Here is a 12,695-nt window from a genome sequence, read left to right on the forward strand (position 1 = left end):
ATCGAAAACTCAAGTCTGCTTTAATTCCACTTCCTGTAATGAATTTCACTATCAAGGATATTCAAATAGTATCAGAGAAATTAAAAGTGTTAGCTTTCTTGAACGAGACACATTTTGCTGATTTGAATAATAACTTGCCATTTTATCTGTCACGGGAATTTGCACTACCAAGTCTTACGATTCCCTCTATTCTGTTAATTCTGGCAATAATGTTCCTGTTCTGTTATTACCGGGCAGTATCATCCAAATTCAACATTGTTCATAACATACTAACCCGTACGACACAAAAGTCTAGGTCCCCTGTAGTAGAGAATACCCCTACAGTAATTTCCCCAGCTTAGTGTCTACATATCTGTTTATAACATGGTTAGGGTTGTCTAGGATGTACTGTACTCTGTGAGTTATTTAGGCCTCACGGAGCTCGGCTGGTAGGTGACCGAGCGATGTAATAGGCCCCTGTCTCATCAACAGAACGTATTATATAAATGGGTCAATACATCTGATATTATATTCAGATTCACCACCCTGTAACTTTCCACTGTCTATGAGTAAGACATGAGATTGACACGTGAGCGGGCAACTTACCCAAGAGGGCGAGACCCATAGCTCAGCATTCCTGTAAGCACGCACTGCGATGCCCCTAAGCTTCAGTAGCTCACCTCAACTCATATCGAAAGGACGTGACCAAACGTTTATCATACATAAACGCCGTCCCTTTCTCATTCACTCCTAGACAGTGAGACTTACGGTTGATATACACTCAGGAATTATATATACAACCTTTTATAATAAAACAAAGGAACTACCGTTTGGGTTTCGTTACTTAAAACCCAAATATAAATATGTGTGAACGGACTGGTTAATTGGACAAGCAGCCGATTCAACTAAGAGTCGCAGAGAGGGACCAGCTGGAGGGAACTAAGATTCTCAGAGAGGGACCAGCTGGAGGGAATTAAGAGTCACAGAGAGGGACCAGCTGGAGGGAACTAAGAGTCTCAGGGAGGGACCAGCTGGAGGGAACTGAGAGTCTCAGGGAGGGACCAGCTGGAGGGAACTAAGAGTCTCAGAGAGGGACCAGCTGGAGGGAACTAAGAGGAAGTGTTGAGGTTATCTGTGTTATGTCTGGGCAACATCTTAAACGCCTCCTCCTCCTCGTTGATAATGTCTTGGGTGACTGTGTAAGTGGGGCGACCCTTCACACTCTCCCACACACGCTTGTAGGCTCTGGCACATGCCGGACTCACCACTCCCTTACTCACATCCTCAGGGCTGTTAGGACCTGCCAGGATTAACGAAGCTGTTATCTAATTTATCATTATTTATGAATCATCATTAGTCAATATCTAAGTTTCATGATAATTTTACTTGAATAAAATCTGACTCTAATGTTTACAATCAATGTAGAATTACCAGACAAAATCTATAGAGTTATATCAACAAGAACTTGCACAGATTAGCTTTATGCTAAAAAATAATTACTTTTACAGTACATGTTTGAATATTGGGTGGTAATTCTTCCAGGACAAAGACAAAATATACAAATGGCACTTTTCATGTAAAGTAAGTGAGAAGCTGCACGATACCGAGAGGAAAAACTGTTCTCACCTGTCAACAGAGAGACGAGAGAGCTGATTATAAATGTCAGCGCCACAGCAATTATTCCCGTGTAGCAGTAGGAGATCTCGTAGATAGTGTTAGATTGAGTTCTGTGGATGAAATGTGCATTATAATGAATCCATCTTTCAAATATAATACTTACTGTCATTTGTTAAGGCGACATTACAAACTAGCAATTTTTCAAACAGGCAAGTAAATGCAATAATAGATCAGGAGATTCCAGATATTGTTCCTGATTGTATTTTTACGAATTCTCTTAGACACTTTTACGTAGAGGCCCGTGACGTCACATATATGACATCACGCCACTGCTGAATTACCAGCGACATCCGAAACTTATAGCTCTTTATCTACTGTGTTCCATACCACCACCTCCCAATACTACCACCACTTACCTGCTACTACTACCACCACTTCCGGCTACTACTACCACCACTTTCAGTAACTAACACCTTCACTACAACCACTTCCTGTTACTACTACCACCACCTCCTGTTACTACTACCACCACTTCCTCTTACTAACACCTTCACTACAACCACTTCCTGTTACTACTACCACCACTTACCTGCTACTACTACCACCACTTCCTGTTACTACTACCACCACTTCCGGCTACTACTACCAACACTTCCTGTTACTAACACCTTCACTACAACCACTTCATGTTACTACTACCACCACTTCCTGCTGATACTACCACCACTTCCTGTTACTACTACCTCCACTTTCTGTTACTAGCACCTTCACTACCACCACTTCCTGTTACTAGCACCTTCACTACCACCACTTCCTGCTGCTACTACCACCACTTCATGTTACTAACACCATCACTACCACCACTTCCTGTTACTACTACCATCACTTCCTGTTACTAGCACCATCAATACCACCACTTCCTGCTGCTTCTACCACCACTTCCTGTTGCTAGCACCTTCACTACCACCACTTCCTGTTACTAGCACTATCACTACCACCACTTCCTGCTGTTACTACCACCACTTCCTGTTACTAACACCATCACTGCTACTGTTGGCAGCAGGAGAATGTAAGTAATTTCACTCGTGTGTAGGAATAGAGAAGAATGTGGTTCTCCCAGGATAATCCACGGAACAGAATATAACTAAGTAAATCTGAGAATAAAAGAAAATAAACAAATATGAAAAAGTATTAAAAGAAATACAATAAGCACCAAGAAAGACAGAAAATGAAGAAAATAAAAGAAATATAACCAAGAAAGTTATAGACATAAGAAGGTAAGAGCCAAACTTCAAAAGTCGTGATATTACACTGGAATGAGGTGAGAGTGTTGGAGCTGGGTGAGAGGAAGTTAAAATGCTTGGTGGTGACCTAAGCGGCCATGTGGGATACACACAGAAGGTTTGGACAGTGTGTATGGTGAAAAAGGCTACAGTACAAGGAATATGGAAAGAGTAAGAATATTAAAGTTTGGATTTATACTGAATATGGTTGTATCTAATATACTATAGGAATAGCCGTGTGTCTGTCTGTCTGTCTGTCTGTCTGTCTGTCATTTCTGGGCAGCCGAAACGGCACAATCGTTTTTCATCAAACTTGGTGGAAAAATCGCAAAAAAATTCGTAGAGTGGTAACAAACCTGGTCCCATGTCGATGCTTTTTTTTTAGGAAGGCATTAATTAACCATTTTATTTACGCTGGCAAAAGTTGTCGCTGTACGTTGTCAGCCAGCTGGACGATTGCAGTTATCGTACGGCTCCCTCCTCCTCCCCCCACTTTTTCTCTTAGCCTACTTTTTTTTTAATGTTGTTTGGATTAGTAAAGGAAGAAAGATGAGTAAATAGAAGAATAAAGAAGGGGGAAACAGAAAATAGTTAGAGATAACAGGTGGGGGGAGCTGAGTTTCATCATGCGTCTGGATTTGCAGTTTTAACGTTACCAGACGACCTTACAGCTATAGTGTATACTTATTCCTGTGGCTGACTGTACATGGAAAAGGAGAAGAGATAAAATGATAATAACAGGAATGCATGGAGAAGATGACTACAATAGACACAGGGTGAATATAGATAGTGAAACAGACAGGAGGTTGCAAAAATATACAGATTCATATATGCATAAATAGACAATATGGCAACTAACATGACAGACAGACAGAGAGCTGACTGACTGGTTCACTTTAGACAAACAGGCAGACACACGCCAACAACGGATAAGACAGACAGATTTGACGACACAAAGAGTACAGACAGGCTTACAGTCAAACACTACTCAGACGAACAGACAGTTCGGATGGCAATAGACAGGACATATAGACTTGAGACAGATTAGAAGGCATTTATAAACAAGAATAACACCAAATTGACCATAGCTACGTCAGTGAGGGTAGGAGGTCTTACATCCACCAGCGTAAATAATAAGATGCATTGCAAACTAACACCCTCGCGCGGAATGAACATCGATGGTCGGTCAGTCATGTGAGATGGGCCTAAAACTGACTAATGTAGATGATGACTATGATGACTTAACACAGGTGATGACTTAAGCAGATAGTGACTAATCTAACCAGAATCAAAGTCACTTCTCTTGAAAATATAATTTATCTCGGAAAGATCATCGGTTATTCATAATAAAAAAATTATGATTTTAACCTCTCTTTATGGCGAATATTTCTTTAAATAATTATTCTAACCTTTATTCGATTCCTTGCTATAGTATACTAGATACTTACAGTACCTAACAACCACGACCATGATTATAACAACCACAACCATGATTATAACAACCACGACCATGATTATAACAACCACGACTATGATTATAACAACCACAACTATGATTATAATAACCACGACCATGATTATAACAATCACGACCATGATTATAACAACCACGACCATGATTATAACAACCACGACCATGATTATACCAACCACGGCTATCTATCTAATATACTATAGGAATAGCCGTGTGTCTGTTCTGAGCAGCCGAAACGGCGCAATCGTTTTTCATCAAACTTGGTGGAAAAATCGCAAAAAATTAGTTACGTGGAACAAATCTTTTCCCATGTAGATGGTTTCGCGCGCTAGCCAAGCACGAGCGTTCGAACTTTCACGCATCGGTAAACTGTACCACCGGACTCGCCACCGGGCACAAAGGGCCCACGATCACTTTTGAAACAGTGTTTAAGAAGAGGACGAGTAGGCTGACTACATGAGTCAGGCGGCAAATATTACTTTGCTGTCACTCAGTATCGAGTATGATGATAATCCAGCTATAATACAATGATATGAGTTATTAAGGGTGACTAAAGAGGCCGATACGGGACCAGGAGGGTCGTCCACAGATGTTGCACGTGTGGAGGGCTACCCCTAGTGCTGGAGGGGCGGTGGCAGCGTCTTTCCGGCGTTGGTGCTTGTCTGCCTTGGTATGCAGTCGGGCTAACTCGAAAGTATTGACACCTTCTTCTATGGTGCTCCTCCAAGCATTAGGGTGTGAAGTAATCGTCTCCCAGGTGAGGGGGTCGATTTGGCACTTTTTCACGTTTGTCTTAAGACTATCCTTATACCTTTTCAGTTGCCTGCCAGCGTTACATTTCGTATTCGTTGGTGACTGTAAAGTAGCTGCTTTGGCAGTCTACTGTCGTCCATGCGGGTAACATGGCCAGTCCAGGGTAGTTGTTCATGGATAATAATAGTTTCGATGCTCCTACAGTTGGTGTCAGCGAGAATACTGACATTTGTTCTCTTGTCTTCCCAGCGAACTCGAAGGATAGAACGTCGACTACGTTGGTGAAAGTTTTCAAGTGCCTTGAGATGCCTCCTGTAGGTGACCCATGTCTCACTGCCATGTAGCGGGGTCGGAAGGACCACTACTCGATATACATGCAACTTTGTGGATAATTTCAGCTGCCTACAGCTGAAGACATGGATTCGGAGTCTCCCAAAGGCTTGAGATGCACATCTAATCCGCTGTTGAACCTCTTCATCAATGTCCGTAGGGGTAGACAGGTGGGAGCCAAGTGTGCATATGTATCTGTGTAGGTGTTCAGGATCTCTTGTAGGTCGCATTCAGTGTGAGCGATGAGGGTGAAGTCATCTGCATACTGAAGTTCAGTAATGGAAACTGCCGACATGTTTGTTCTTGCCTGGAGTTGTCTTATGTTTAAAAGACCCTTCATCCGGTACTGGATGTCTACCCCGCTGGCTAAATTGGCACTGGTACGAGTAAAAAAGGCAGCCAAGAAAATGGAATAGAGATTTAGTGCCAGTATACATCATTGTTTTACCCCCGTTTGGATGGGGAAGAACTCAGACTGGATGCCATTGCGCAGGACACTGTCGTTCATGACATGGTGGAGTACAGGTCACTATGTTGTTCTCTGTACTTTTCTTGTATCTGACGGGCAGAAAAGATCATGACAGTGGTGTCACGTGATGGTCTAAAACCACATTGAGATTCTGGAAGGAAGTTTTCCGCCTCAGGAGAAGTCTGTTTAGGAGGACTCGAGTGATAATCTTGCCATCTACGGACAGCAGTGAGATTTCGCGGTAGTTGCCACAGTCTGAGCGATCTCCCTTTTTTTTATAAATATTGGGGATGGGGGCATCTTTGAGAGCTTGGGGGGTTTCCTCCTTTTCTCATATATACTACAGGAGAGAGTGGAGATGGCTGTTAAGCAGAGGTCCTCCTGCTTTATACATGTCAGCTGGGAATCCATCAGGCCCTGAGGCTTTGTTATTTTTCATCTTTTTGATGGCAGTAGCTACCTCATCCAGGGATGGAAGTAAGCTTAGGCGGGTCAGCCCTGGATGCTAAGAAACCTGCTAGATAGTCAGGACATCCACTTCAGTGTTTCGGTTGAGGAGAGAATGGTAGTGCTCTTTCCAGCACTGAAGGAGGCCTTCTTCATCTTTGATTAGAGAGTTTTACCGTCGGATGAGCAGAAGGGGGCTGCGCCATGAGTGATTGGCCCATAAAGTGTTTTAGTGGAATTGAAAAATTTTTGCATCTTGTGTTGATCTACAAATTTTTTCAAAGTTTGCACTGGGCCTATGCATTCTTTTTGTGGAAGGTATAGGCTTTGCTCCAAGACTGTGGGTTGTTCTGCCAATCACTTAGAGCAGCACAATTATCATCGACGAGTAAGTTGATTTCCGGGTCATTTTCATCAAACCAGTCCTGGTGTATTCTTTCGATCTGGCCGAGGGTCTCTGCAGGTTTTTGTCATGACAGTTTCGAGAATATCCCATTAGCACTTGGATTTGGGTTATTTGTTGTCGGGTTGTTTATCAGCCCATGCTCGAGCTGCTCTCTATAAGCATGAAAGCATAGGCTGCCGCTGGATCCTCCAGAAACTTCGTGTTAAAAGCTCTTCTGGAGGCTTGTTGCCTTTGCCGTTTTGGAGCGACGTGAAGTGAGAGTGTGGCTCTGACGAGCTGATGATCAGTATCACAGTGGTCTGAGCCACGCATGGCTCGGGTAATGAGGACATCTTGGCGATCTGTTTCTCTGACAATGATGTAGTCAATGAGATGCCAGTGTTTGGATCGTGGGTATTACCACCAACCCTTGAACTTGTCGGCCTGCCTAAACAAGGTAATGGGGATAGTGAGGTTGTGTGCAGCTCATTTACTTAGGAAGAGTAGGGCATTGGGATTATATTTGTCAAGTCCATTTCTCCCTGTGGTTCACTGCTAAATGTCAGTATCTCCGCAAACTCTGGCATTGAAGTCACCTAGGAGTACAACCTTATCTTCTCTGGGGAAAGAGGTTAGAACTCTGTCAAGTTCGGTGTTTAAGGACTCCATGATGTCATCCTTTGTATCCAGTGTTGGGGCGTATGCACTGATGAAGAAGGCATGGCGTGAGTGATTCAGTGGGAATCGGAGCATCATGAGACATTCGTTGATCCCAAAAGGCATTTCAGTTAGCCTATGTAGGATGCTTTGGCAGATGGCAAAGCACATCTTCATAAATGTGGTTTCTCTTTGCAGAAGGCTTACTTTTCCATAAGAAAGAATAGCCAGATTCCCGTTCTGTTAGTCGATCCTTGTCTGGGAGGCGGGACTCACTAATGGATGTTATGTCGATGTTATACCTAGCCAGCTCCTTTGCCACAAGGGCGGTTTTTCTTTCAGGACGTGTACTTTTGTGCCAGTATCCAGAAGGGTTCTGACATTCCATGCCGCAACCATAATAGGTAGTATAGTTTCTTTTTGTTTTGATCTGCATAAGGGTTCTCTTACCCAGTCAGCTTGGTTCTTTAGCCAAGCTCTGTTTGGGGCACCTTTACCAGCCCCAGCCCCCTCCCTCTGTTGGGTAAGCAGAATGGCTACTCATAAGGACTGCTCAGTCGCACAGACAGGACCGGATTGCACTACTGACTAGATCCCAGTGCATAAACGACCATCTTATTTATGCCGCCTATGTGTAGAGTTGTGACTAGAAACTCTCGGGAGTCATCTCTGCTTGGCCCCGTTGCCACTCGTCCATCGCCATAGGACTTTTTGGGGGTATAGGGGTTTTGATGATGATGAGAAGCATGATGAGCTGGATGATGGCTGCTTGTGTGTTGATTTATGTGGTGAGACAGGAGCACAAGCTACAACCACACACCTTGGCTCTCCCGTTTCCTGATCCAGTGGTGCAAGTGTTGCAATGACTGGGGAGAGGGAGAGTTGCAATGAACTGCCGATGGCCCAATTTGTTGGGTTTCGCCTGAGTAGCCTGTCCATCTTGAATTGCCTTCATCCACAGGTGTAGTCGTTGGGTCGTTGGTCACCTTTTCCGCTTATACCGCCGTTGGGGTCTTGTTGGAAGCATGCTTGCCTGTTGCAGGGCTCCACTGTAGATTTTTCATTTGGTGTTTACTTCCATAGCCTTGTATCTACCAAGGTTAATCCGCAAGCAGCGTGGCAGTGGTTAGTAGGCGCCAGGACGTGTCCACATGCCAGTGGGCCTATGTGCTGTCCCTCTGGGGCCCACTGCTACTCCGATATCCCTTGCCGGTTTAGCCTGGGTTGGGCCCACGAGGCACCCAGTTACAGTGTGTTGCCACGAGGAGGCACAGCAAGAGTCTTGATGGTGAAGAGACTGTATTGGCTGGGGAGGACTTAAGTAAGTTGTTTCCCTGTTCGCCACGACGGATAGCCAGCGGCTGTAGCTGAAAGCGAGAGGAAGCAAGCAGTGCTTGGACTTTAACACTAACATATGCTGCCACACTAGACACATTACACCACCATATGTGCGCGCACACACACACACAAACCAAGATTAACTACAAATTTATCAGGAATTGTGATTGGAATCTTGTTTCGGATGTAAAGCGTATATTAGGTGAAGAATGTGCGAACAGAATGTTTGCATGAGATATGCTGCTTAAAACGTGCAGGGGAAAGAATGAGGTGCTATATATGTTACCAAAAGGAGAGTGTGGAAATCTAAGGAACAAAACATAAGGAAAGCATATCATGTTGGGTTGAGAAGAGTGGACTCTGCTAGCAGTACTGAGAGGGGTAGTGGAGCGAGATGCTGGGCCAAAATAAAGGACTTTCTGCTGACATGATGTGGGGCAGGGCGAAGGGCCAAGCTAGGCATGCAGTGAAAAGCCGATGGAATTATAAAGTGAATAGACAAATAAGGGAAAAAATAAGATTGCTTGAAGCCTTGAGGATGTGTGGTGACAAGGAGGAGCACCCGATGGCCAATTACAGACACAGACGAAAGTTTACAAGCCAAAGGAGCATGAATTAATCCCGAGCTTCCAGTAGCCGTTCCATTCTCTTTTCTTGCCAATTTCTTGCTTCACTCATTCTCTTTTAACTCTTGGATATGGTCTCTGAACTGGCTTTGGTACTCATAAGTTGACTCCGATCCATATAAACTTCTCGTTCACAGTCGGTCGTAATTATTTTTTTTTTTCCAAACCTCTTTGATTTCCTTCTTATCAACCAATACATTACCATGTGACAACAGACCACGTGGTGTCCCTATGATGCTACGACACCACGTAGTGAATGAGTTGCTACAACATCAAGTGAGGTTCCTCATAACACCATCTGTGAGGGAATTATTACACCACATCAGGCCCCTCATACACCATCTGTGAGGGAATTATTACACCACATCAGGCCCCTCATAACACCATGTGTGAGGGAATTATTACACCACATCAGGCCCCTCATAACACCATCTGTGAGGGAATTATTACACCACATCAGGCCCCTCATACACCATCTGTGAGGGAATTATTACACCACATCAGGCCCCTCATACACCATCTGTGAGGGAATTATCACACCACATCAGGCCCCTCATAACACCATCTGTGAGGGGATCACTACATCATCAGGCCCCTCATTTACCATCTGTGAGGGAACTACTACATCATCAGGCCCCTCGTAACACCATCTGTGAGGGAATTACTACACCACGTTAGGCCCCTCATAACACCACCTGAGAGGGAACTAGTACTCCACGTGATGCCCTCATAACGCCATCTGTGAGGGAGTTACTACACTACGTGTCTGCTGTTCAACACCTCAGCTCACATGATCTACGTGTGTAAACATTAATCTTTATGTTCACTGTATGTTCCTTCAACTCTCTCAAATGAAGGCTTTTGTTAAACCACCTATGTATGTAATAAGTCATTTTATATCCAATGTATATTTTCAGCCTTCTGGCTGCAGAACTTTTTCAATAAACCGTTTATTATTATTATTATTATTATTATTATTATTATTATTATTATTATTATTATTATTATTATTATTATTATTATTATTATTATTATTATTATTATTATTATTATTTCTCACGCACTGCTCACCTAACATCCTCGTTCATACCCACTATTTGCCACTCTACTGCTTTACTTTATTTCTAACTGGTATGTAACATATTTGCTTATTTTTGTGTATTTATCTTTGGTGTTAAGTTCTAAGTTACTGCTAATTTTTGCGTCTTTGCTCCGTGTAGTTATTTGTGGTAGGTTTTAACAATTAATAATTCCATGTTTTATGTTCAGTGTTTTTTTTTTTGCGATGTGTTTAATATAACCAAAGCTGTATTCAATTTTATTTGTCATGTTGAATTTTATACTGTTGTAAGTCATGTCTTCGGTCTGACTATGACAAGAGATATTGTCTAAACGTTACCCAACAAATGTTGTTGTTTATCCTTATGTTGGTGGTGGCATTCATCCTTCGTTTACGCTTCCCCCGAGGAGAGTCAAATAATTAAGTTATACTAGTCATGTTTTTTGATCTGATAGGTGGGTACTTGTAAGCCCGGACCTACGGCCTAGAAAACAGTGCGTTAATGTTCGAAATAAGGCAAACACAGTATTGGGTTTTATATCTAGAAGTGTAAGTAATAAGAGTGCAGAGGTCTTATTGCAACTATATCTTGCGCTAGTCAGGCCGCACCTCGATTATGCGGCTCAGTTCTGGTGCCCTTATTATAGAATGAATATCACTTCACTAGAGTCAGTGCAGCGAAGAATGACGAAAATGATTCCGGGACTTAGAAACCTTCCATATCAGGATAGGTTAAAGAAACTTAACTTGCATTCCCTAGAAAGACGAAGAGTGCGGGGAGATATGATAGAAGTATTTAAGTGGGTGAAAGGAATCAATAAAGGGGATATAGATAAAGTTCTTATAATATCCGAGCAGGATAGGACTCGGAGCAACGGATTTAAGTTGGATAAGTTTAGGTTTAGGAGGGAGATAGGAAGGAACAAATAGGGTGGTGGACGAGTAAAACAAGTTTAGCAACTTTGTAGTAAGTGTTGGAAATCTGGAAAGTTTCAAAAGGAGGCTAGATTGATTCATGGATGATAGAGAGTAGTAGTAACTCTCGACAGGAGCTGCCATGCACAGGCCAACCGGCCTATTGCAGACTCCGTATTTTCTTATGTTTTTATGTTCTTATAACCTAAACGTCCATTATTCAACATTAAACCGCTAATAAATGCCTTACACTATGTCCTGTGTGAATTCCTTTGTCACCGATTTAAAGTTTGACACATTACTGCTTCATGGTGTGTATAGTTAGATCGTGAAACAGATGTAGTAAATGGACCAAAACATCAGACATACAGCTTGACAAGTAAGTAAAACCAATTAGAGTTTGGTGGTACTGACCCATCGACAGCTGTGGTGTTGGCCGGCACAGCATCAGGCAGAGCGGTGGTCGTCAACGTAGTATCAGCAAGACGAATGGTATTGTTGACGAGGCCGGTGACGGTGGCGTTAAGGAAGAGGGCAAGGTTCTCCGGGCAGCCCTCAGTAGACAGTGGCAGGCGGGGAGGCGACCCCCCTCCTCGCACAAATTTACCAATAACTACCCAAACACTGAAGATGAACGACAGTACGAACCCCACCACAGCTCCCTGTGATGATGGGAAGCAGCATTATTTACCAACAGATACCGTCATTAGATATCGCTATATAAAACAGCTCTACTTTTATCACATGGTTCTTATGGTATGACTCAAAAGATCAACTCTCAAGTCTTGTTTTACCTTTGCATTGACCCACGGTGCACAGACGCCTGTAAAAAATAGACCACTAAGTGAGCCTTCCACGGCAGACTGGAAGATGTTGGCAACGTGGAAGATGCTACCCAGCTTCTCCACCATTAGCCCCATACATATGGCTGCCACACCAGCCTGAGTTCTCATAGTGGCACCTGATATATACTGTACAGTACAGTTCAGTATATTTATCTCGAGGAATTATTGTATAACATTTAGTATCATCTGGTATTATTTGATCTTTATTTTTTACATTTATCTTATAAGTAAATTCATATTTTGCAGTGGAGTTGATATACAGTAATCTGATAAGGGAGGGAAACAAGACAACATAAGATAAGCAAATAGACAAACTGAAGCCTAATAAGTCACCTGGTCCCGATGAGATATTTGCCAGAGTATTAAAGGAATGTAAGGATGAGCTTAGTATGCCCTTAGCAAAGTTGTTTAACATGTCATAAAAACAGGTGTCGTACCAAAATCCTGGAGGATAGCGAATGTAATACCGATTTTCAAGAAGGGGGATAGATCACTATCCTCTAACTACCGCCCAATC

General features: G+C 42.9%; 1 long non-coding RNA gene across 1 annotated transcript; it reads right to left on the minus strand.

Annotated features, from left to right (window-relative positions):
* Positions 1–1,625: 1,625 nt before the first annotated feature.
* LOC121865825 lies at positions 1,626–12,178 on the minus strand. Its single transcript, XR_006088827.1, has 3 exons — positions 12,128–12,178; positions 11,748–11,995; positions 1,626–1,706 (listed from the first exon to the last, which is right to left on the minus strand). It is a non-coding gene; the product is annotated as an uncharacterized LOC121865825 (long non-coding RNA).
* Positions 12,179–12,695: the final 517 nt, after the last annotated feature.

This window comes from Homarus americanus, unplaced genomic scaffold (assembly GCF_018991925.1).
Source record: "Homarus americanus isolate GMGI-L3 unplaced genomic scaffold, GMGI_Hamer_2.0 scaffold32788, whole genome shotgun sequence".
Lineage (NCBI taxonomy): Eukaryota > Metazoa > Arthropoda > Malacostraca > Decapoda > Nephropidae > Homarus > Homarus americanus.